The sequence below is a fragment of the Bos indicus x Bos taurus genome, chromosome 13 (genome assembly GCF_003369695.1).
Source record: "Bos indicus x Bos taurus breed Angus x Brahman F1 hybrid chromosome 13, Bos_hybrid_MaternalHap_v2.0, whole genome shotgun sequence".
NCBI classification, from domain to species: Eukaryota; Metazoa; Chordata; class Mammalia; order Artiodactyla; family Bovidae; genus Bos; species Bos indicus x Bos taurus.
Window position 1 is genome coordinate 48,586,801 of NC_040088.1, and position 20,604 is coordinate 48,607,404.

General features: G+C 42.7%; 1 protein-coding gene across 6 annotated transcripts in view; it reads left to right on the forward strand.

Annotated features, from left to right (window-relative positions):
• The window catches only part of SVIL (supervillin), a 255,948-nt gene that overhangs the window by 67,953 nt on the left and 167,391 nt on the right, over positions 1–20,604 (forward strand). For 2 of the 6 annotated variants that reach the window (XM_027559760.1, XM_027559761.1), the window contains exon 1: positions 18,144–18,749. The exons of 2 other annotated variants lie outside the window; for them this stretch is intronic. The gene's annotated coding sequence lies outside the window, so the exon portion shown is untranslated. Of the gene's footprint in view, positions 1–5,918; positions 6,054–17,466; positions 17,495–18,143; positions 18,750–20,604 lie in introns of those variants that run through there. 2 more of the 6 variants (XM_027559769.1, XM_027559762.1) reach the window with 2 other exon arrangements.

Sequence of the window (20,604 nt, forward strand, 5' to 3'; positions counted from 1 at the left end):
AATTTTAAAATGCTTTATTGCTAAAAAATACCATCATCGAAGCCTTTAGCAAGTCATTATCATTTTGCAATAGTAACATGAAAGGTCACTGATCACAGATCACAATAACAAATATAATAATGAAAAAGTTTGAGATACTGCAAGAATTACCAAAATGTGGCACAGAGACATTGTGAGCAAATGCGGTTGGAAAAATGGTTCTGATAGACTTGCTCAACAAAGGGTTGCCACAAACCTTCACTTAGCATTAAAAAAAAACGCAGTATCTGCAAAGTGCAGAAAAGTAAAGCACAATAGAACAAGGTGTGCCTGTACTTAGGAATAAATGTAATTAAAGAAATATAAAACATGCTCATAAAGCTACAAAATATTGAACAAAATTTAAAGTCCCAAATAAATGGAAAAAATTCCCATGTCCACAGATCAGAAGACTTGCTATTATTAAAACAACAATACTCCCTAAATTGATCTATAGATTCAATGCTGCTGCTGCTAAGTCGCCTCAGTTGTGTCCGACTCTGTGCGACCCCATACACGGCAGCCCACCAGGCTCCCCCGTCCCTGGGATTCTCCAGGCAAGAACACTGGAGTGGGTTGCCATTTCCTTCTCCAATGCATGAAAGTGAAAAGTGAAAGTGAAGTTGCTCAGTTGCGTACGACTCTTGGCGACCCCATGCAGCCCACCAGGCTCCTCCATCCATGGGATTTTCCAGGCAAGAGTACTAGAGTGGGGTGCCAATGCAGTCTCTATCAAAATCTCAGATGAGTTCTTGCAGAAATCAGCAAACTGATCCTAAAATTCATAGAGAAATTTAAGAGACCCAGAATAGCTAAAGCAATCTTGAAAAAAAAGCAGAATTAGAAGACTCACCCTTCCTGATTTCAAGACTTAATACAAAGCTGCAGTACTCAAGACAGTGGTTCTGGCATAAGGATAGACATATTAATTTTTGGAATAGAATTGATAGACTAGAAATAAACTCTTACATTTATGGTAATTTATTTTTGACAGACATGCCAAGACAATTCATTGGCAGATAGTGTCTTCAACAAATAGTCTAGGACAACTGAATATCAACACACAATAGAATGATGTTGGATTCTACCTTACACTGTGTATAAAAATTATCTCAAAATGAATCAAATTTTTACATGTAAGACCTAAAACTACATCCTTCTTAGAAGACAACAGGAGTGTTAATCTTCATGACCTTGGGCTAGGCAATTAATTTTTTAAGACATAACACCAAAAGATAAGTGACAAAAGGAAAATGGGTAAGTTGGATTTCAACCAAATTAAAAACTTTGGGGATTAAAAGACACTTCGAGAGTGAAGAAACCTACCGAATGAGAGAAAATACTTGCAAATCATATAACCTAATGACATACTTGTATCTAGAATATATAAGAACTCTTAACAATTCAAGAATAAAAAGATAACCTACTTCAAAAATGGGCAACTATCTGAAACAGGCAAAGATATATAAATGGCCAATAAGCACATGAGAAAACTTTCAATATCACCAGCCATCTCAGAAATATAAATTGAAACCAAAAGGAGATACTGCTTCCTACCCTCTATGAAAGATGGAAAGTAACAAGTGTTGGTGAGGACATGGAGAAATTAGAACTCTCATACATGGCTGGTAGGAATGCAGAATCTTTCCCAAGCAGCTGCTTTGGAAAGCAGTTTGGCAGTTCCTAACATAGTTAAACATAGATTTTACCTTATGACCCAGCATATCCACTCCTAGGTATACGCCCAATAGAAATGAAAGCATATTTCTATATAAAAACATAGTGTTATTTTTAAAATTTTATTGAAGTATAGTTGATTTATAGTGTTTGGTTAATTTCTTCTATAAAGCAAAAAGATTTAGTTATATATACTTTTTTATATTCTTTTCCATTATGGTTTATCACAAGATATTAAATATAGTTCCCTGTGCTATACAGTAGGACCCTATTGTTTGTCCATCCTATATATAATAGTTTGCATCTTATAGCAGTATTATACACAAGTGCCAAAGAATGAAAATAATCCAAATGTCCATTAACTGATGAACAAACAAAATGTTGTTTATTCATATGATAGGATGCTATTTGATTATAAAGAGGAATGGAGTACTGATACATCCTATGACAAAGATGAATATTGCAAATATACTCACTGAAAGAAACCAGACACAAATGACTGTGTATTATGTGATTCCATATATATGAAGTTTCCAGAACAGGCAAATCTATAGAGACATAAAATAGATTAATGGCCGCTCAAGACTGGATTATTGTAGGGGAAATTGAGAGTGACTGCTGATGGGTATGTGGTTTCCTTTGGGGGTGATGAAAATGTCTAAAACTGATTTGATAATGGTTGTACAGCTCCACGAATATACTAAAAACCATTGACTAGTACACTTTAAACTGGTGAATTGTATGGTGTGTGAATTATATATCAATAAAGCTGTTGTGTATAAGAAAAAATGTTTCCTGGAGGTACAGCTGTCAACACTGGTGATAGCTGAGATTTGGGGAGTGAGGACTAGGAGGGCAGAAAGCATGACTCCCAAATCCTGGCAGCTTCTGAGGAGAGGAAAGACTGGGGGAAGGAGGGTTTTCTTTGTTTTTCTTTTTGGGTTTGTTTGTTCATGAGGAAGGCCAGCTTTGAGACTTGAGATTTCTGTTGTGGACATATAAAGTGAGGTGCCTGTCGAATATCCCAAAGAGGTATTAAGTAGATGGTTGAACATGATGCCAGAACTCTGAGGAGCAACTCTGACTACAGATGGGATTTAGGTAACAGGTAAGTTCATCTGAAAGGATGACAACACAAAGAGTTTGTTAATGAGGCTCAGGGTGGGATGGGGTAGAGGAGAGGCAGCCAGCCAGGGAGGCAGGAAGTGGGAGGGGGCGGGGTCCTTGAGCCCAGGTGACCAGGATGATGGTAGTTCAGAGCTGGGGACCCCAGACCAGAGTGGATTGAGAAGGTGTGTGCAGAAAAGCAGTGAGGCAGCTGTTTCTAGAAATTCTGATGAGCCACACTCTGGGGGAAATTGCTCCTGGATCATTTCCTGCTTGGCTGAAACACCGAGTGCTGGTCGGGTTTGAGGTCATCTCTTCCATGGGGCAAACTCTTATGGGTGTAATTCCTGTATCTGAGACACTGCCCGTTGTAGATAGAGGTGACGCAGGAGGGTGGTGCTGGGCTGGAGTCCAGAGAAGGGTCCTCAGACTTTGTACTCTTTGTCCTCTGATGATTTTGATTTTCTTTTATTATTTTGATTGGGAGAAAGCTGAGAGAAGGATTTTACTGACATAATTTTTTTTGAAGTTTAGGTTGAATTGTTTAAAAGATTTTTTATTTGAGCTGGAGAAGGTGTGGAGAAAAGGGAACCCCTCCATCACTGTTCGTGGGAATGTAAATCAGTACAGTCACTTTGAAAAGCAGTGTGAAAGTTCCTTAAAAAACTAAAAGTAGAGCAACTGAGCAACAACAAGAGCTACTAGATGATTGAACACTCCAATTTCTGGGCATATATCTGGAAAAGACAAAAACTCTCCTGTGAAAAGATACATGCATCCCGTTGTTCATAGCAGCACTACTTACAATTTGCCAAGACATGAAAGCAACCTAAAAGGTCATCGACAGATGAATGGTTAAAGAAGATGTGGTCCATATATACAACAGAATAGTATTCTGCCGTAAAAAAGAAGGAAATATTGCTATTTGTAGCAACATGGATGGCCCTAGAGAATATCATATTAAGTGAAGTAAGTCAGAGAAAGACAAATATCATATGATATCACTTATATGTGGAATCTAAAAAAATGATACAAAGGAACTTATTTGCAAAGAGAAAGACTCACAGACAAAGAAAACAAACTTATGGTTACCAAAGGGGAAAAGTGGGTTGGATAAATTGTGAATTAGAGATTAACAGGTACAAACGACTATATATAAAATAGATAACCAACAAGGCTCTGCTTTATAGCACAGGAAACGATATTCAATATCTTAAAATAACCTATAATGGAAAAGAATCTGAAAAAGAATAGATATATGTATATGCATAAGTGAATCACTTTGCTGTAACGAGAAACTAACCTAACATGGTAAAACAACTGTACTTCAATAAAAAATTAAGAAAGTTAAAAACAAATAATCTTCATTTGAAATCAGATTAAAAAGAAAAGACATCCTACAAGCTTTTGTTAATAGAGGCCATGTAGGTCTTTTTAGAGCAAAGTCCTGGCTGTGCCTACATCACTGCGTCACAGCTCTTCAGACATGAGTAGATCCCAACTTTGGGGCTCCCAAGACTACAGCCGATCCTGAAGTGAGGTGGGGGGGAACAGGGTGATTTTCTCAAAAGGTGCACCTAGGAACGCCTGAGTTTGGTGCAGTTTCATAAGCCTATTTATAGGAATGCCACAGGGGCAGCTGGACTTTTGAGGGTGAAGAATGAGTGCATTTCCAGGCAGGTCATCCTTGTACACAAATCACTAGCAGCTAGAAAGCCTCAGAGGTGTATGAACTGTGGGCCTTACCATTTGCATCAGTGCATTCTTTCCCCAGTGCTGCTTTATTCATTTAGATTGTGTGAAAGCAACTGTTTAAGACACATGGTCCTTCAAGTAACAACCTTCTCTTGAGAACTTGGACTATTCCTTAGGCTGTTAAGCACTTTGGATATTTTGGGCAAACATCATGTCTTGAGACCATGATTAAAGACTGTGCATTTTGGATGAGCCCAAGTGGTGTTTGTTTTCTCTTTTACAAGGAGTGTGTGTGTGTGTGTGTGCGCGCGCGCGTGCGTGCGTGTGTGCACAGCCCTGCACACTTTGGTAAGTCGGATTTTTAAAGTTGTATCTGACTTCTCTCAGCTCACATTTCTGCCTTTTCTTATATGGAATGTAAGTGGCTGATCATAAAACCTTAGTTTTAAAACCCAGTGTTTCCTAACTGGCTTGGCATGATATGGGAAAACACACTGGTTTTTCAAGCTCTGCTAAAAGCCTTCTTTAAGGATTTTTTCCTTGTATGTGTGGTTTGAAAACTTATTTTGATGTGGTTATTGTTGTTTGGTTGTATTTCCTTGTGCATGTAGAGGGCGTGCAGTTTAGGGATTTTGAGGGAAGAAAATCAGGGTTACTTTCATGAAAACAATCTTCTTCTGAAAGAAGCATCTTTGTTCTCAAGCACAGATCCACAGGGTTTTTATTTATTTATTTTTAAATTTTATTTTATTTTTAAACTTTACATAATTGTATTAGTTTTTAATTATTATGAGAAATCACTATCAGGAGTTTGCCCTACTTGAGGAAATCACCAGTTTCAAAGAAACCATGAGTCCAGAATCTGTTTTTTTTTTTCAGCTGTCCTCTGCCCTGGGTTTAGAGATCTCTACTAACTTCCACTTATGGAACAATTAGTGTCTGGTTATCTGGAAGGAATCATTTGAACCTTAACCTGTCATTTTGCCTACAAGGCCGGGCTAAAGGGCACTGTTGATTATCCTGATCTTAAAAGAGCGAGAGAAGATGGTCAGAAGAGAAAGTCTTGGTGTGCTCTGCTACCGCGGTCCCTGAGAACAGTCTGCCCTGGTCCCCCATCATGCTCAGGTCTCAAGGTTAGTGTCCAGGCATCTTGTAATCATTTGCAGGGGATCAGACTGCATTTAGCAGGTGCTACAGACAGCATTTCAGATCCATCCATGGAGGAAAACTGATTCCATTTTCTCTGCGCAAGGGTGGGTCTGTGCAAATAACTTTGTTTCTCAAAATCGTCTTGTTTGCCTTGGGCTGCAGCCAGACCTCTCATGTGAGTGGTGTGTGCTGTGTCACAGACCTCAGCCCGGGAGCCTGAACTTTGCTTTGTCCATCAGATCGAGGCTGTGGGGTGTGTATGAAGCCGGTGGCTGGCCCTTGGGAGACTCCAGGGGGCCCAAAAAAAAAACCCAAAAAGGATGTTCGTGAACCTGTGTAGACAGAACCTTTGGGCAGATTTCTCTGAGGTTTGGGACTCTAGGTAACAGGAAGAGAGGAGAAGCCAGGTAAGCACTTTAGGATTTTCTGAGATTACTCCATTTGGCTGCATTTAGAAGCCTCGTTAGCATTTCACAGGCTGGTAGGGGCCTTGTGCTCTTTTCTTGGTGGGGTTGGGGTGTGTGGGTATGTTTGTGTATGTTTGGTGAGGGGAGTGGTCTCTGCTTTTTGAATGTTGATAATGTACTTAGGTTCGGGCATTTTAGCTAACAAGGCCACTAGTTTGACTGTTTAAGTAAAAACTAGGGTTCTTTAAAAAAAAAAAAAAAACTGCTGTCCTACTACCAAAAACCTAGTACTGTCTGGCTTTCTCTGCAGGAAAAATAAACAAGTCCGTAAAAATCCTTCAGGCATCATTCTTTGTGATCTTTTATTCAATCCAATTTATGATGAATGTCTTATTTCAAATAAAACTTACCATCAAGCAGGAAACAGTAACTGTGGAAGAATATAAATACACTTTTGGACCAGGACCACCTTACCTGGTCCCAGATACACACAAACATACACAGAGACACACACACACACAGACAGACACACACACATGCCCTCATAGACACACACAGAGACAAAGACACGCATGCACACAGACATATCTACACCCTACTTGTAGTCTGATTTAAAAACAGTAGGTAGCAAGCGTCTTGAAGGGCAAACAGAAGGTACTATATAATCAAGTAAGCGGTTGAATCGAAATTGGAACAAGTCTGGACTTTTCACTTTCATTTGGATACTATTACTAACTCTCTCTGCCGGGTTTAGGCTTTTCAAACATTCTTTGGCCCTGGGAGGGAGTTGTATAACCATAAAACTGGAGAATCCTGGCCCTAGAATAAATGTTCCTTTAAAAACCCCAAGGACAGAAAATTGAACACAGCTGTGTAAGAGAAAAAGTAGGGGGGGAAAAAAAGAAAGTGGAGGGATGGTTCAGGGCTGCGGGCGCCCTGACCAAGGTTCCCAGGGTGTTGGGGCTGTGGTTTCTGGGTGGAAGCTGGGAGCTCCAGTGTTCTTTCTGAAAGTTTCAGGACAAGGTCAGGACCTTCCTTCAGCGAGGTAGGTTCCTGTGACGTGGTGCAGAGTGCATCCTGGTTGGTGGCCTGTCTTGTCCTGGGCATAGTCTTTTGTTTTCCCTGGAGACCACTGGGGTTTCCGGTCACTTGCTGAGAAGCCATTATTCTGCAAACCTCCCAGTTTCTACTTAAAATTAAACCTCAGAGCCTAAGCAGTTGACACTGGAATTAGAAGATAAGATGAGAGTTTTGAGCCCCAGGTTGCAGCTCCTCTGGCCCCTCAGTGACAGAATTTTCCAAACAACGATGAGACTTCCAGCGTGTGCCCTTGGGATGAACACCATGCTGTCGCCTCTGATGTTTGCTGGGTGGGTCTGCTTGTTTGGTTTGTAGACCCCAGGAAGCCATGGCTGTGGACCCCAGCCTCTGTGCAGCCTGGGATTAATCACTTAGCTCTTTGTCAGACCGTGTAATGATGATTCATGCGTCTTCCTCTACAAGATTAGATTACTGTAATTTTCATATCCTGGACTTCCCACTGGGGATTTGAATTAATACTTGTTGGTATAGAAAGCAGGATCGTGTTTCTAGGGAGAAAAAGGCCAAGCTTGCCCACTTGGCCATCAGCAGAAAATATTTAGGGAGGGCCCAGTTAGGAGTGTGACTCGGGAAAGCAATCCTATCTTCAGGGCTCACCATGCAATTAGCTTACAAAAAGGCCTGCAGACCAGGCCTCCCGGTGCAGGGAGTCCAGGTGCCATGGATTTGCATAAGTGATGCTAAAAGATCAGAATGCACTGAGGCCTTTGCCAGGAAGCCCTGCAGGGAAATCAGGCCTCATCTAATAAGGAAACTCTTCCCCAAAGATTTTGGAATGTGGAGAGGAGGTGAACTAATTCAGACTTGTGAAACTGTCTTGCTGAAGCGAGCAGGACTGTAATCACAGACTAGAGACTGGGTGGAGCAGTGAGGGGTAACGAAAAAGCTTTTTTACTTTATAAAAAACTCTGTCTGGTACTTTCCCTGTAAAATAGACATTATTCATCCCTTTCCTCCAACAAACATTTATTGAGCTTTTACTGTGTCTTGAAAGTGAAAGTCACTCAGTTACATCCAACTCTTTGTGACCCCATGGACTAGTCCATGGAATTCTCCAGGCCAGAATACTGGAGTAGGTAGCCTTTCCCTTTTCCAGGGGATCTTCCCAACCTAGGGATTGAACCCAGGTCTCCCCCATTGCAGGAGGATTCTTTACTAGCCAGGCACTGTTTTTTCATACTGTCCATGGGGTTCTCAAGGCAAGAATACTGAAGTGGTTTGCCATTCAGTTGGTGATGGACAGAGAAGCCTGGTGCGTTGCAGTCCATGGGGGTCACAAAGAGTCGGACCTGACTGAGTGACTGGAGTGAGTGAGGCACTGTTCTGGGGTACCAGAAATGAAATCGTCTACACAGCAGACAAAAATCTCTGTCCTGGTGGAATTCACATTCCCAGGGCACCGAGGTGGGAATGTGGGTCATGCTAAGGACTTGGGAGAACCTGGAAGAATTCCTAAATAAGCATCATCCTTTGAGGATGTATCTGCCAACATGTTTCTCCTCTCCTCGCTCTGATACAGTGTGTGCATTCCATCCCACAGATGAGGTTACCAGACATTTCTAGTAGAGCCTCCAAAGGGAGTTTTCCCCATGCATGTTACTAAGGAGTCCACGCTGGTATAACAAGTCCAGCAGATGACTTTGGGGTCTTTGAGGGGATCGTCTGCTCCAGACCAAGTCCCTATTTGAGGGAGCTGAAGTGTGATCCAGGGTTTTTATCTTTATTTCCTGTCTTGCTGTCTCATAAATACTTCTCACTCCTGAACGCCTGGTGCTGACCCACTTGATCTGTCCTTGGATCCCTTTCCACCATCTGTATTACACTATTTTCTTTCTCATAATTCTTTCCGGTTTTCTCTGGTGACTATGAGACAGTGCTTTGCCTCAGAGTCACAGAATCTCAGGTTTTTAGAACCAAACCGGACCTTGGGGTCAACCTAGACCAGCAATTCTCTGGCCTCTGGACTGAGACCAAGTTGTCACCTGAGGCTGTGAAATGAGAACGATCAGAAAGTGAATTCTGTTTCAGAACTTAATCAGTGGATCTCCATATTGTTTCCTTATTTTCTTTTCTTGAAACTTTTCAGTTTTTATCATCGTCCACCTACCCCAGAAATTCCTCCTCCTGAACTCGCATGCACCCCCAAGCCCCGCCCAGCCCTGCCCCCACGTTGCCTGCGTGGTTGGCCCCAACCCCGCACCCTGTTCTCCCACGCTTAGACATCCGGACAGCGCCCTCCTCCTCAGCGCTGTCACCCCAGCCCCCAAATCACCCGTGTCTGCGTTCCCCTTAGGGTAGGAAGTCTCCACCGCTTGTGCTGCCAGGATCTCCAGTGGGAGCCACAGACACACTTGAAGCTACAACGCGTAGTGGTTCCGCTTTATAGAATTATTGTGCTGTGGTTCTGCTTTATTACAGGTTTATTAGGCTTCTGTGGGTTGGCCCAAGTGTGCAGCCATCACTTAGAGTTGTGTTTCTGGAGGAGAAGGAGAAGGATCGTGCGACGGAAACCCAGCGGTGGGCAGAGCGCACGACTGTGCCCCCTCCTGGGCTGCGTGGGGTCTGGGGTGTGCAGAGGCCGGGGGACGTGGTTCAGAGCCAGCAGCCCTGGTGCTGTGTGTCCTCGGTGCGTCTCTGGGGTCTGGGTGTTGCTCCCGGTTCTCCTCTGTAACCTGGTGCAGAGATGGACTCTTAAACGGCACCCCAAGGAGGACCACAGGGACTTCGTGTTTCATGCAGAAATCAGGGCTGTCCATTCTCTCCTGTTGTTCGGAGTCAGCCAAGGAAACCGGCCCCTGCCCCCACCGCCGCCCCGTTTTTTGATTTTTGATTTTGTATTGGAATATAGCCGATTAACAACGTTGTGATTGTTTCAGGTGAACAGCGAAGGGACTCAGCCGTACAAACACATGTATCCATTCTTCCCCAAACTCCCATCCAGGCTGCCCCATAACATTGAGCACACTTCCCTGTGCTGTACTGTAGGTTCTTGTTGGTTATCTGTTTTAAATATGCTGTGTGTTCATGTCCATCCCAAACTCCCTAACTCTCCCTTTCCCACATCCCTCCCACTGGCAACCATAAGTTTGTTCTCTAAGTCTGTGAGTCTCTTTCTGTTTTGTCAGTAAGTTCATCTGTTTACTTCTTTTTAGACTCCACATATAAGGGATGTCGTACGATATTTCTCAAGGAACCCCTTTTGGTGCTACACTTTGTGATGTCAGCCCCCTCATGGAAAGGAAAGAGCCTCTGGGTCTTCTCCCATGTGCAAGCGCCTCCCTGCACTGCTGTATCACATCCCTCTGAGCCAGTGTCCCCACTTGAGAAGCCACCTCTGCATTTCTGCCACGTGATGAATAGACAGCAATCCCATACGTTTAAATCTATAGCAGCCGAAATAGAGTAGGTCACACTCTGTACATCTCTGATTACTCTCAAGACTCTGAATGCGGTGTCCAGGAATGCAATGCTGGTCCAGCCCTGTGAGAGGCTGTGTGCCCGCAGCCAGGACTCATAAAACATGGGCCAGGCCTCCCCCTCTCCCAGCAAACTCACATTTCATCTGGACCATGAGCCCAGCAGTTCTGCTCCTGCTGCGCATTGCTCCACACCCATAGTTCTTGAAGCCGCAGCCTGGGAGAGAGGGCTTGGCTTGCTCATCTGGTGTTCCAAGCCAGTGACCTACACATGACCTTGGAGCTCCAAATATTGTCCTCCAAACCAGTGAAGCTCTCTCTAAGCTTTGAGAGGGAGAGAGAGACAGACAGACATTGATTGATTGATTTAGACTAACTGGGAGAGGGTGCTTTATTGGTTGAAAAATACTGTTAACCAAAAAAAAAAAAAAACCCTTTTTGCTTTTTTAAAATCTACCCACAGTAAAATTTATTTGTCCATGGTCCAGGCAGCCCAAGCTCAGAGTCATGGGGGTGTATTAGTGTAGGTGTTAAGAGATGACGAGGTATGTTTTGGTCTTTACTCACAGATGTTGAAATCCCAAGTTTATGGAGAAAAAGAAAGTGATTCCAAGTCTGGTTCCCAAGTTATATGAAGAAAAAGAAAGTAATTCCAAGGCTGGTCCCATCATAGCAGAAATGAGGACAGACTTCAGACCCTGGTGCTTAGTGTTTTCAGCCCCTGGAAAGGAGCAGCTTAAGCAAATACTTCTCTTGATTGCTCAAGTTCATCACCATTTAGAAAGCAGAATTTTGCTGAAGGCAGGAGCAGTCAGGCGGAGAACTTTGTTTTGCTTTCTGCGCACTGACAGTTCTGGCTGAAATTCTGAGGTCCTCCTCTCTTCAGAAATAGGTGCTCCATGGAGGGAAAACTGGACAGTGAGGCTTCTACCCAAAAGCCTGTGAGCTGGCTCCACCTACTTCGTTCCTGCCTATAAAGTAAGGAGCCACTTTGTCCCTCCTGTCAGTTTCTAACTCCAGAGGGGTAGTCAGTGTCGATTGGTTACTCCTGGAAAAAAAAGAGGGGCACGTTGCTGAATTAAAATTAGAAAGAGACCTAAAGGCATGTCACAGACATTTATTATGTGTAGGGAGTGACGGACATTGCTGAATTCCAGGGATGCAGAGACAGATGGGGCCCCTGCCCTTTGGACACGAACAGTCTAGAGGCTGGAATTCACAGAGCACGTTAGGAAGGGCTCATCGAGAAGTACAGTCAGCTGAGCCTTGAAGGATAATGAGGGATTTTCTAAGTGACAAGGAAGGGAAGGCATTCTGAGACCAGCCTGGATCCAGCAGCCTCAGTCAGTGTGGTTTCTGGTGGTCACCTGTGGGGTGGACGGGTGCTGGGACGTACGACTGAAGAGGTGGGAGGGGGCGAGTCACAGTAGGGACTTTGGAATTACCCACCAGGCCAGCCAGTCTCAACCCCGTTTGTCACTAGCACACGGATGTTGTATGCACGTGTCACAGGATGCTGGATGTATCCAAATGTGAAGTTGGTCATAAAATGAGACGTGGCAGTCCTTTCAAATCACACAGCTATCAGCCACACATCCATCAAAGTAAGTCACTGAAGATCTTGGTCCATGAGATCATCTCTGTTGTTGCTGTTCAGTCGCTCAGTTGTGTCTGACTCTTTGTGACCCCATGGACTGCAGCGTGCCAGGCTTCCCTGTCCTTCACTATCTCCCGAGTTTGCTCAAACTCACGTTCCTTGAGTTGGTGATGCCATCCAACCATCTCATCTTCTGTTACTCCCTTTTCCTCTTGCCCTCAATCTTTCCCAGCATCAGGGTCTTTTTCCAATGAGTAGGCTCTTTGCCATCAGGTGGCCAAAGGATTGGATCAGCATCAGTCCTTCCAGTGTATATTCAGGGTTGATTTCCTTTAGGATTGACTGGTTTGATCTCTGTGCAGTCCAGGGGACTCTCAAGAGTCTTCTTGTGAGTCAAGTGCAATTGCCCCAGGATTCGTGTGTAACCTGATCCCTTTCCCCTCCTCCTGATGAATATCTACAGGAGGGTGAAAGTGAGTCTTTTGTCGGGACACTTACGTTTACTCTTCAAGAACCGCTAATTCACAGAACTTGTCACAGGAGCCTCCATCCAGGAGAAGTAAGGAGAAGTAACTGGCTGCCCAGGGAGACACTACGAGCCAAGTCCATGCTGAGAACTGCTGGTGAGCGAGTTGGGAGATTTCCCCTAAGAGTGATGCAGTCAGTCAGGCTGCTTAAAACACATTCTGGAAGGAGTGAAGAGGATGAGTTTGAGGAGGGAAACGCAGCTGGAGGCTCTTGCAGTAGTTCTGACAAGAGGCAGTTGAGAGAAGGGATGAGGAAGTAGAAGCAGGGAGGAAGGCTGAGCTCCTGGCCGCAGGATGTGGTCTTGGCTGGAAGGGATGGTCCGGTGCTGAGGCTGTGATAGCCAGGAAAGCAGGAGCCAGGGTCATGATGGGAGGGGAGGAGCATAGCCTCATTTGTCTCCTGTCTCATATCCTGGTTTTCTGAACTCCAGGATATCAGCGCCATCTGGAATTCTGCTGAGGGGGATACAGAACTCACTCTGGGAGAAACAGAGATTTGGTGGCTGTGGAAATGGGCAGAGGATGTCAGACGCCGTATAGAGGCCAGGTCCAGCAGGAGGGCCCATGGTTGGGGGAGCAGTTCCTGGGATGTGGAGGGAGCTGGAATCCCATTGTAAACCTGATGGGGGAGGGACTGGGGTTGGGTGGGGGAGGAGACAGTGGTTGTGGAAGATGAGTGATGAGGAAGGGAGAAATAAGGTGTGCACTGGCTTGAAGGTAGAGGTGGGCTGGAGGAACTTGGGGGGCTGGAGATGAGAGAGGGAGGAGCATGGATATTCCTGGGCTCGGGCAGCCCTCGTTCAATGAACTGAAGACAAGCTGCTTCTTATACCTGCATTATGTGGCTTCCCCAGAGCTGATCCTTTCTAACACACAAGTCCAGCAGGAGTTAGTTTGGCTCTCAGGAGGGTCATTCAGGGCGTTTGGATCTAAGTTTCCCGTTCTGGCATCTGAGAGGATAAAGAGCACTGAAGGACCCTCAGATGTCCTGTCCCACCATGCAGAAGGCTAGATTTTGATCTTGTCCTTTTATTTTCAAGAATGATACCTCCAAGACTATAGAATTCTTGACTCTAAAAACCTATTTTCTGTGTTTGTAGTGGGATGAAAGTTTGACATGGCCGGGTCACCTCCTTCTCTGAAGAGTTTTCTTGTTTGTCCATGGTTGATCAGGTTTTGAAAATCATGTTGAGCAATGGATTGAACTGCTGAAAATGAAGGGGAGGGATCCTGTTGTTTATTAGATAGGCCCCAGGAATTAGAGATGCTCTTTTCAGTATCCAGACAACCTGCCATATGAACATGCTCAGTTGGAAAGCAATGCTTTCCATTTCTTCTGTATGAAATATTTTACCTAGGGCTATGACTTTCCATCTTGTAAGGGAAAAGAAACATTTCCAATTTGAATTTCTTAGGGTGGCATTGATGACAGGCAAATCCACTTAGATTTACTCAGAGTACAATTATGGTCAGTGACCCAGTTATAAATGGGTTGCATTTGGAAGTTTCATTTGAAGTAGGTTTTTAGAAAATGTGTAGACTTTTAATTTTGAGATAATAGATTCAGATGTGCTTATAAGAATTACTACAGAGAGCGAGAGCGAGCGCTGTGTACTTTTGACCCATTCACCCCCAGTGGTAACATCTGGCAAAACTGTAAAGAAAATAAGATCATCACCAGGGTAGTGGGTTTGATGCAGTTGGTAGGACAGGGGAAGAACTGTTCATGCTGTCCTCACAGCCCTGTCACCCAGCCCTAGCCTCTGCTACATCCTTCATGTCTGCACAGTTAGCTTTCAGGGAATGTTGTAGAAATACAACCATACAGCGTCCAAACTTTGGGGATCAGCATTCTTTCACTCAGCACAATTCCCTGGATATTCTTCCAGGTTGCTGCAGATATCAGTAGATTGTTCCATTTTATTTCTGAGCAGACTTCCATGGTATGGCCACACCAAATTTTTATTTAGCTGTTCATCCATCAAAGACATCTGGCTCGTTTCCAGGTTTTGTCTATTGTGAATAAAGCTACGACGAACATTTGTATTCAGGATTTTTATGAAAATAAGTTTCCATTTCTCTGGAATAGATGTTCAGGAGTGCAGTTGCCCGGCCATATGGCAGTTTGGTCTGGCAGCTTTAGTTTTCGAAGAAACTGCCAAACTGTTTCGCAGAGTAGCTGCGCCATTTTATATCCCCACCAGCGATGTGTGGTCGAGTTTCTCCTTGCCAGCGCTTGGTGTAGTCAGTTTTTTTTTTTTAATGTTTGCCATTCTAATAGGTGTGTAGGAATATCTCATTGTTTTAATTTGCATTTCTTGAATGGCTAATGGCGTTGCACATCTTTTCGTGTTCAACGTGAACTTTGCCATCTGTCTTTCATCTTCTTGGTGAAATGCCTCACTGTACCTTTTGCCCATTTTCTAATTGGACTGATTGGGGTTTTTTCTTTTCTTTTCTTTTCTTTTTTTTGCTGTTGATTTTGAGAGTTCTTCCTGTGTTCTCCTTTTTCAGATATGTAACCACAAATATTTTCTCCCATTCCCTAGCATGTCTTTTCATCCTTTTAATGTGATCTTCTGAAAAAGCAGAAGTTTTGCATTTTGATGAATCTAATTCATCAGTTTTCACTTTTATGAGTTGTGTTTTTTTTAAAACTTTGGTTTATATCCTTTTTACAAATTTTATTTATTTTCATTCTGGCTGCTCTGGGTCTTTGTTTCTGCACGCGGGCTTTCTCTAGTTGCAGTGAGCTGGAGCTGCTCTCTGGCTGTGGTGCTTGGGCTTCCTATGTGCTGGCTTCTCTTGTTGCAGAGCATGGGCTCCAGAGAGTGGGCTCAATAGTTGTGGCACATGGTACTGGACCAGGGATGAAACCTGTGGTTCTTAACCACTGGACCACCAGGGAGGTCCAGGTCTAAGACACTGAGTGTTTTTGTGTTGAGAACAAGAACTCATCTAGATCCTGAAGATTTTCTCCTGTTTTTTTTTTTTTTTTTTACCCCTAATGCTTCACTTTGGCCAATTTTTATATAAGGTGTGAAGATTAGATGTAAGAGGTTTTTTTGTTTGTTTATTTTGGTCTATGTCCATTTGCTCCAGAACCATTTATTGAAATGGTGTCTTGTGTCAAAAATTAGGTATATTTGGGTGGTCTATTTCAGGATTCTTTATTCTAATCCATTATTATAGCTTTTTAGTAAGGCTTAATATGGGATAGATTACTCTCACTTAATTCTTTTTTTTCAAGATTGTTTTAGCTACACTAAGGCCTGGCTCTCTTCCTATAAATTTTAGAATAGGCCTATCTTTTTCTAACAAAAATTCTCCCTGGCATGTTGATAGGAATTGCATTAAATCTAGAGATCATTTTAGGGGAGAACTGACTTCTTTACTATGTTGACTCTTCCAACCCATGAACAGAGTGTATGTGTATTTGTTTATTTAGGTCTCCTTGGTTGTATTTTATCAGCATTTAAAATTTTTCAGCATACAGAATCTGTATATGTTAAGTTTGTATCAAAATATTTTTTGTCATGATTGTAAAAGCATTGTTTTAATTTTGGTTTCCACATGTTCATTATTATTATAAAATAGTTTCCATAGAATGTAGTTTCTCTTAAGACCAATGTCATGTAGTCATAGTTTTTAGCCCACAAAAGCCAGATTAAAAGTCATGCTAAAGCTTATATAATGAAGTTACTAGTAAGAATTATAGACTACCATATGGTTATTATAATTCTAGTATTAAATAATAGCAAATGAGAAATTATTATCAAATATCTTGGAGAGGTCTAAGTCTAGTTCTTATATTAATTTATAAAATGTGATGTTCGCTTTTCTTCATGGGTGTATCATTAAATCTGCTGCCATGTATGTCAGTTCTGATACTGTCATAGTTTGGGAGAGAAATGTGTATGACAAGAGTTTCCTAATTTCAGGATGCAGTCAGAAAAAAAAAAAAAAAAAAAGGGAAAGTATTTAAACACATTGCACAGGTAGAATTAACTGGACTTTGAACAAAGATAAAAAGCATATATAAAAGATGCACTTGAGAAGAATTAATCTATTAGACTCCAATGCATTAAGCTAGGCCAATTCTGTTGCAGCAGGGAACAATAACCTCAGAGGCTCCAAAAGTTAGATGTTTATTTTGTGGGAGTGAATATGTTTTGGGAAAAAAGCCTGCATCGTTGTGGTAGTAGTGATTCATTGTCTCCTCTTTTCTTAAAAGAAAGACCTCAGTAGTTAATTATTTCACCTAAGTTTTTGTTTTTACCCTGCTTGCTCCAGAAGGAGTTTAAAGCAGCATTTATAAATATATAAAACAAAGTCAAATAAAATTAAAAAGGGTAAAAAGCAAAATTGGTTGAAAGGAAAATAAAGTGAGGCCCCATAGGGATGGAGATTAGGAAGGAGGAGTCATGCTGTGAAGTTTTGTTTGTCATCTTGAGGTAATTAAAAAATTTGGTTTGGACAAAGCGTCTTTAACCCTTGTGCAAAACAGTCACGAAGCCGGTGTTTAATCATTACAGCTGCCCAGGGTATCTGCCTTCTTCCCTGACCATAGGACTGTCTGTTTAGAAAGAGGCATTGTCCTGCAGGGTTAATGACTAACCGGAATTCAGGTCCTGCTCTGGGAGCCTCTGCTGACGGGTGCAGCTGGAGGGTCAGAGAACTAGCAGCCAGGTGCCTGCCCCTGAGCAGCACAGAATTCTGAGTTCTATGCTTTATGCTGAAGTTAGAATGAACAATTAAGACATTCTGTTAATCTTCCCAATGGCAAGGACACCCACAGTTGTAAGTATTTTTATAAGCAAGGTTATAATATTAGTTTGAATACCTAAAAAAACATAAATAGCCTTTTAAGAAGTGGTTGTGCTCAACAGTTCTTTTTTTTTTCGCCCCTTGGTTAAGTTTCTTCTGGTCTTTGAGTGAGCTGAAAAACCTGAGCTCCATCTGAAGCGAGATCCATCCATCCATGGTCTTTGGTTTTAAGACAAAACATTTGTATTGTTTTAGAGAAATTACTTCCAGGGCAATTCTTTCTTCTGATGACTCATTTTCTATCGGAAATTTCTCTTTTTGGAAGTGGGGAGAAACCCACAGATGTCCGCACCACTTGTAAACTTGTAGAGAGACGTGTGCCTTTATGGCATACTGTTTATACATGTATGTGTATGTTACTTTCTGAATGTTGGTGTCTGAGCTTTATCCGTGGTTATGTGTTCTTTTATAATCCGAAGACTAGCATTTGAAAACCATTTGCCTCTTCAGTTCTGTATGGTTGTAGCCTGTTGAGGAGATGGCTGTTGCATTTTTAGTTTCTCTGTAAAACAAGCTGGAAGACACTGTGACAGTTCTCATTGCTCTTGAGGTTGCCACTGGCCAGGCCTGCTGCAACAGCTGATGGGCCCCTCTGAGTTTCAGGAGCTATTTCTGGTAGATGAGCTGAGATCAAGGCTCTCCCAGTTCAGGCCATAAAAGGCCCGTCCCGTGTGGAATTGCTCCACTGCTTCTGACAGCGTCCTCAGAGGCTGAAGTGTCCTCAGGTTTTACTTGGATTTACCCAGGAATGGATGGCCACACCAAGGCCAGATTGCGGAAGTTCAGCGTCAAGGACAGCAGGGGACCGACAGCTTCAAAAAGAAGACACTTGTTGATAATACTTTGGCGATCTTTTTTCAGAGAAACTTTTGGGATGTAGCCTTCACCTGTTTTATTGCATTTGGCACCCAAACGCCATTTGGAAAGCACCGTTCTAAATTTATCCTCTTCTGAATCATCACTTCTGATAGATGCCGTTGCCTTGTTTGCGTTGTGGTGTTTGATTTTGTACAGTGTTCCTTGGGCTAACTTTTGGTATTTTGCTTTTTGTTTAGAATTTGAAAGTAGCATTCTTTGAAAGGAGACGCACAGAGAATACTTGAGGACAACCAAAGCCGAATTAGAGGATATACGTGTTTTATTTTTTTTTAATTAGAAAAATAAGGAATTACAGTGTGATTTTTCCCCCCTTTAACTTAGAGGAACAAGGATTGTACAGAAATTTGAAGTAAGTGAAAACCCTTCCTATAAATCTAAATGCAGTTGCTTTTTTTTTTTTTTTAAGTATCATTTGTCTGAGCATGCTTCCGAAGGATTTGTAGATGTCAAACACTGGAATGTTCCTGCCAGTATGTGCTAGTTGTTGCATACTTCTGTAGGTACCCTTGGGCATGTTTTTTGGTTTCGGAATGATTGGGTTTTGTTTTTTTTTTTTAAAGCAAAATAACTAACTTTATGGTGACAGAAAGGTTGATACTAACAATTCAGCCTACAGTCTAGAAGGTAGTCCTGTAGAAACGTTAACCACTTGAAGCCTTGGAATTAATAGCATATTCACAATACACAGTACTTCAATCATTGTATCACATGTATGGAGGTGGAGTTCAGAAGGTCAGGTTTTACTTCTTTCCTATTATTAATCCACGTGGAAATATTAGGTTGGCCAAAAAGTTCGGGTTTTTCCGTAACATGGAAAAACCCAAACGAACTTTGTGGCCAACCCAATATAAATCATCAGTGTTCCTTTTGTATGGTCTTTGTGTTGAGGGTTCTTTACCTTGGTACTCTGATTCTTTACGTTTAATTTACAGAACTTCTGATGTTTCAGAGGTTTTTATTTATTTAAAAAAAAAATTCTCACTCTAGTTTCTAGGTTTGGGGCTGTATTTCATTTTTTTTTGTTTTCCAAGAAAATAATGCCATATCATTCTTGTAAAGCTCTAGAGACAACTGTGGTCTGTTTGTAATTTAGCTTGGTGATTTGCTTGTGCTGAAAAAAAAAAGGGTTTCTTTTTTTGTTTTCATTTCTTTATTTTAAAGATGGTTTCTTTATACTGTATCAGATGGACCAGTAGGGGCAGTAATTATTTTTATCAGGTAGAAAAACAGAATATTTATAGAGATGAGCCTCATCGGTGAATACTGCCATGGTTCTCAATCAGACTGAGTGCCGCAACCCTGGCGGCTTTTGGAAATGCTTGAGGGTGATTCTGGTTTTCATAATAACTGTGGCTGGCGTTTGAGGGGATGTGGCTACAACTGTAAATGCCCCTAATGGGGGACAGTCCCACGTGGTAAGGTAAAGCATGGCCCTGGCCAAAATGCTGGCGGTATCCCTGCTGAGGAAGACTGCAGGGTCTCGGTGATCCTCCCGATCCCAGGGCGAAGCAGGATAAACTAGGTGCACTGGGGCTGCCTCTGTTCACCAGCCCAGGAGAGCTCTTGGGAAGCCAAGTAGTGGGTGTCCTGCCAAGAGTAATCATCCTTGTCTGTCCTCTGAGAAGGTGACACAGGTGGGCACAGAGAGGCGGTTTGCGCGTCTTGTTTCCTCCTGGACAATTTTCATCATCCCCCAAGGAAATGCTAACTCTGGAGCCACAAGGATACTATTCAAAGCAGCATTCAGTCAAAGCGCCCAGCTTATGGCTCTTGTACTCAGTGCACACAGATAGCTCTGCTGGTACTTTTAGGACATCTTGTTTCTTGGTAGCCACTGTAAGATTTTTGAATTTCCATTCGGAATGAAAAGCTTTGTCAACACCTAAGGTCATTTACAGCTTTACAGTTCAGAAACTGTATCCAAAGAAGATATCTGTTGGCCAAGAGAGCAGCAGTGTTCAGGGTCAGAGGCTGCATGGAAAGCTGTGGGAGCGACCATCGCATGCAGCTCTTCGTTGCCAGGAGTATTAATACACTAGTCTGGGGGCTGCCCTGTGACCAGGCGAATTCCCTGATCTGGAACTTTCCTCCAGTCTTTAACTCTGAGCTGGAAGCTGCATGGTCACTCTCCCTATAGGTCACCAAGACAGCTGAGTCAGTCTCTGAAAGGATGCTTCTGCCCACACCTCCAGAACCTCCCTGCC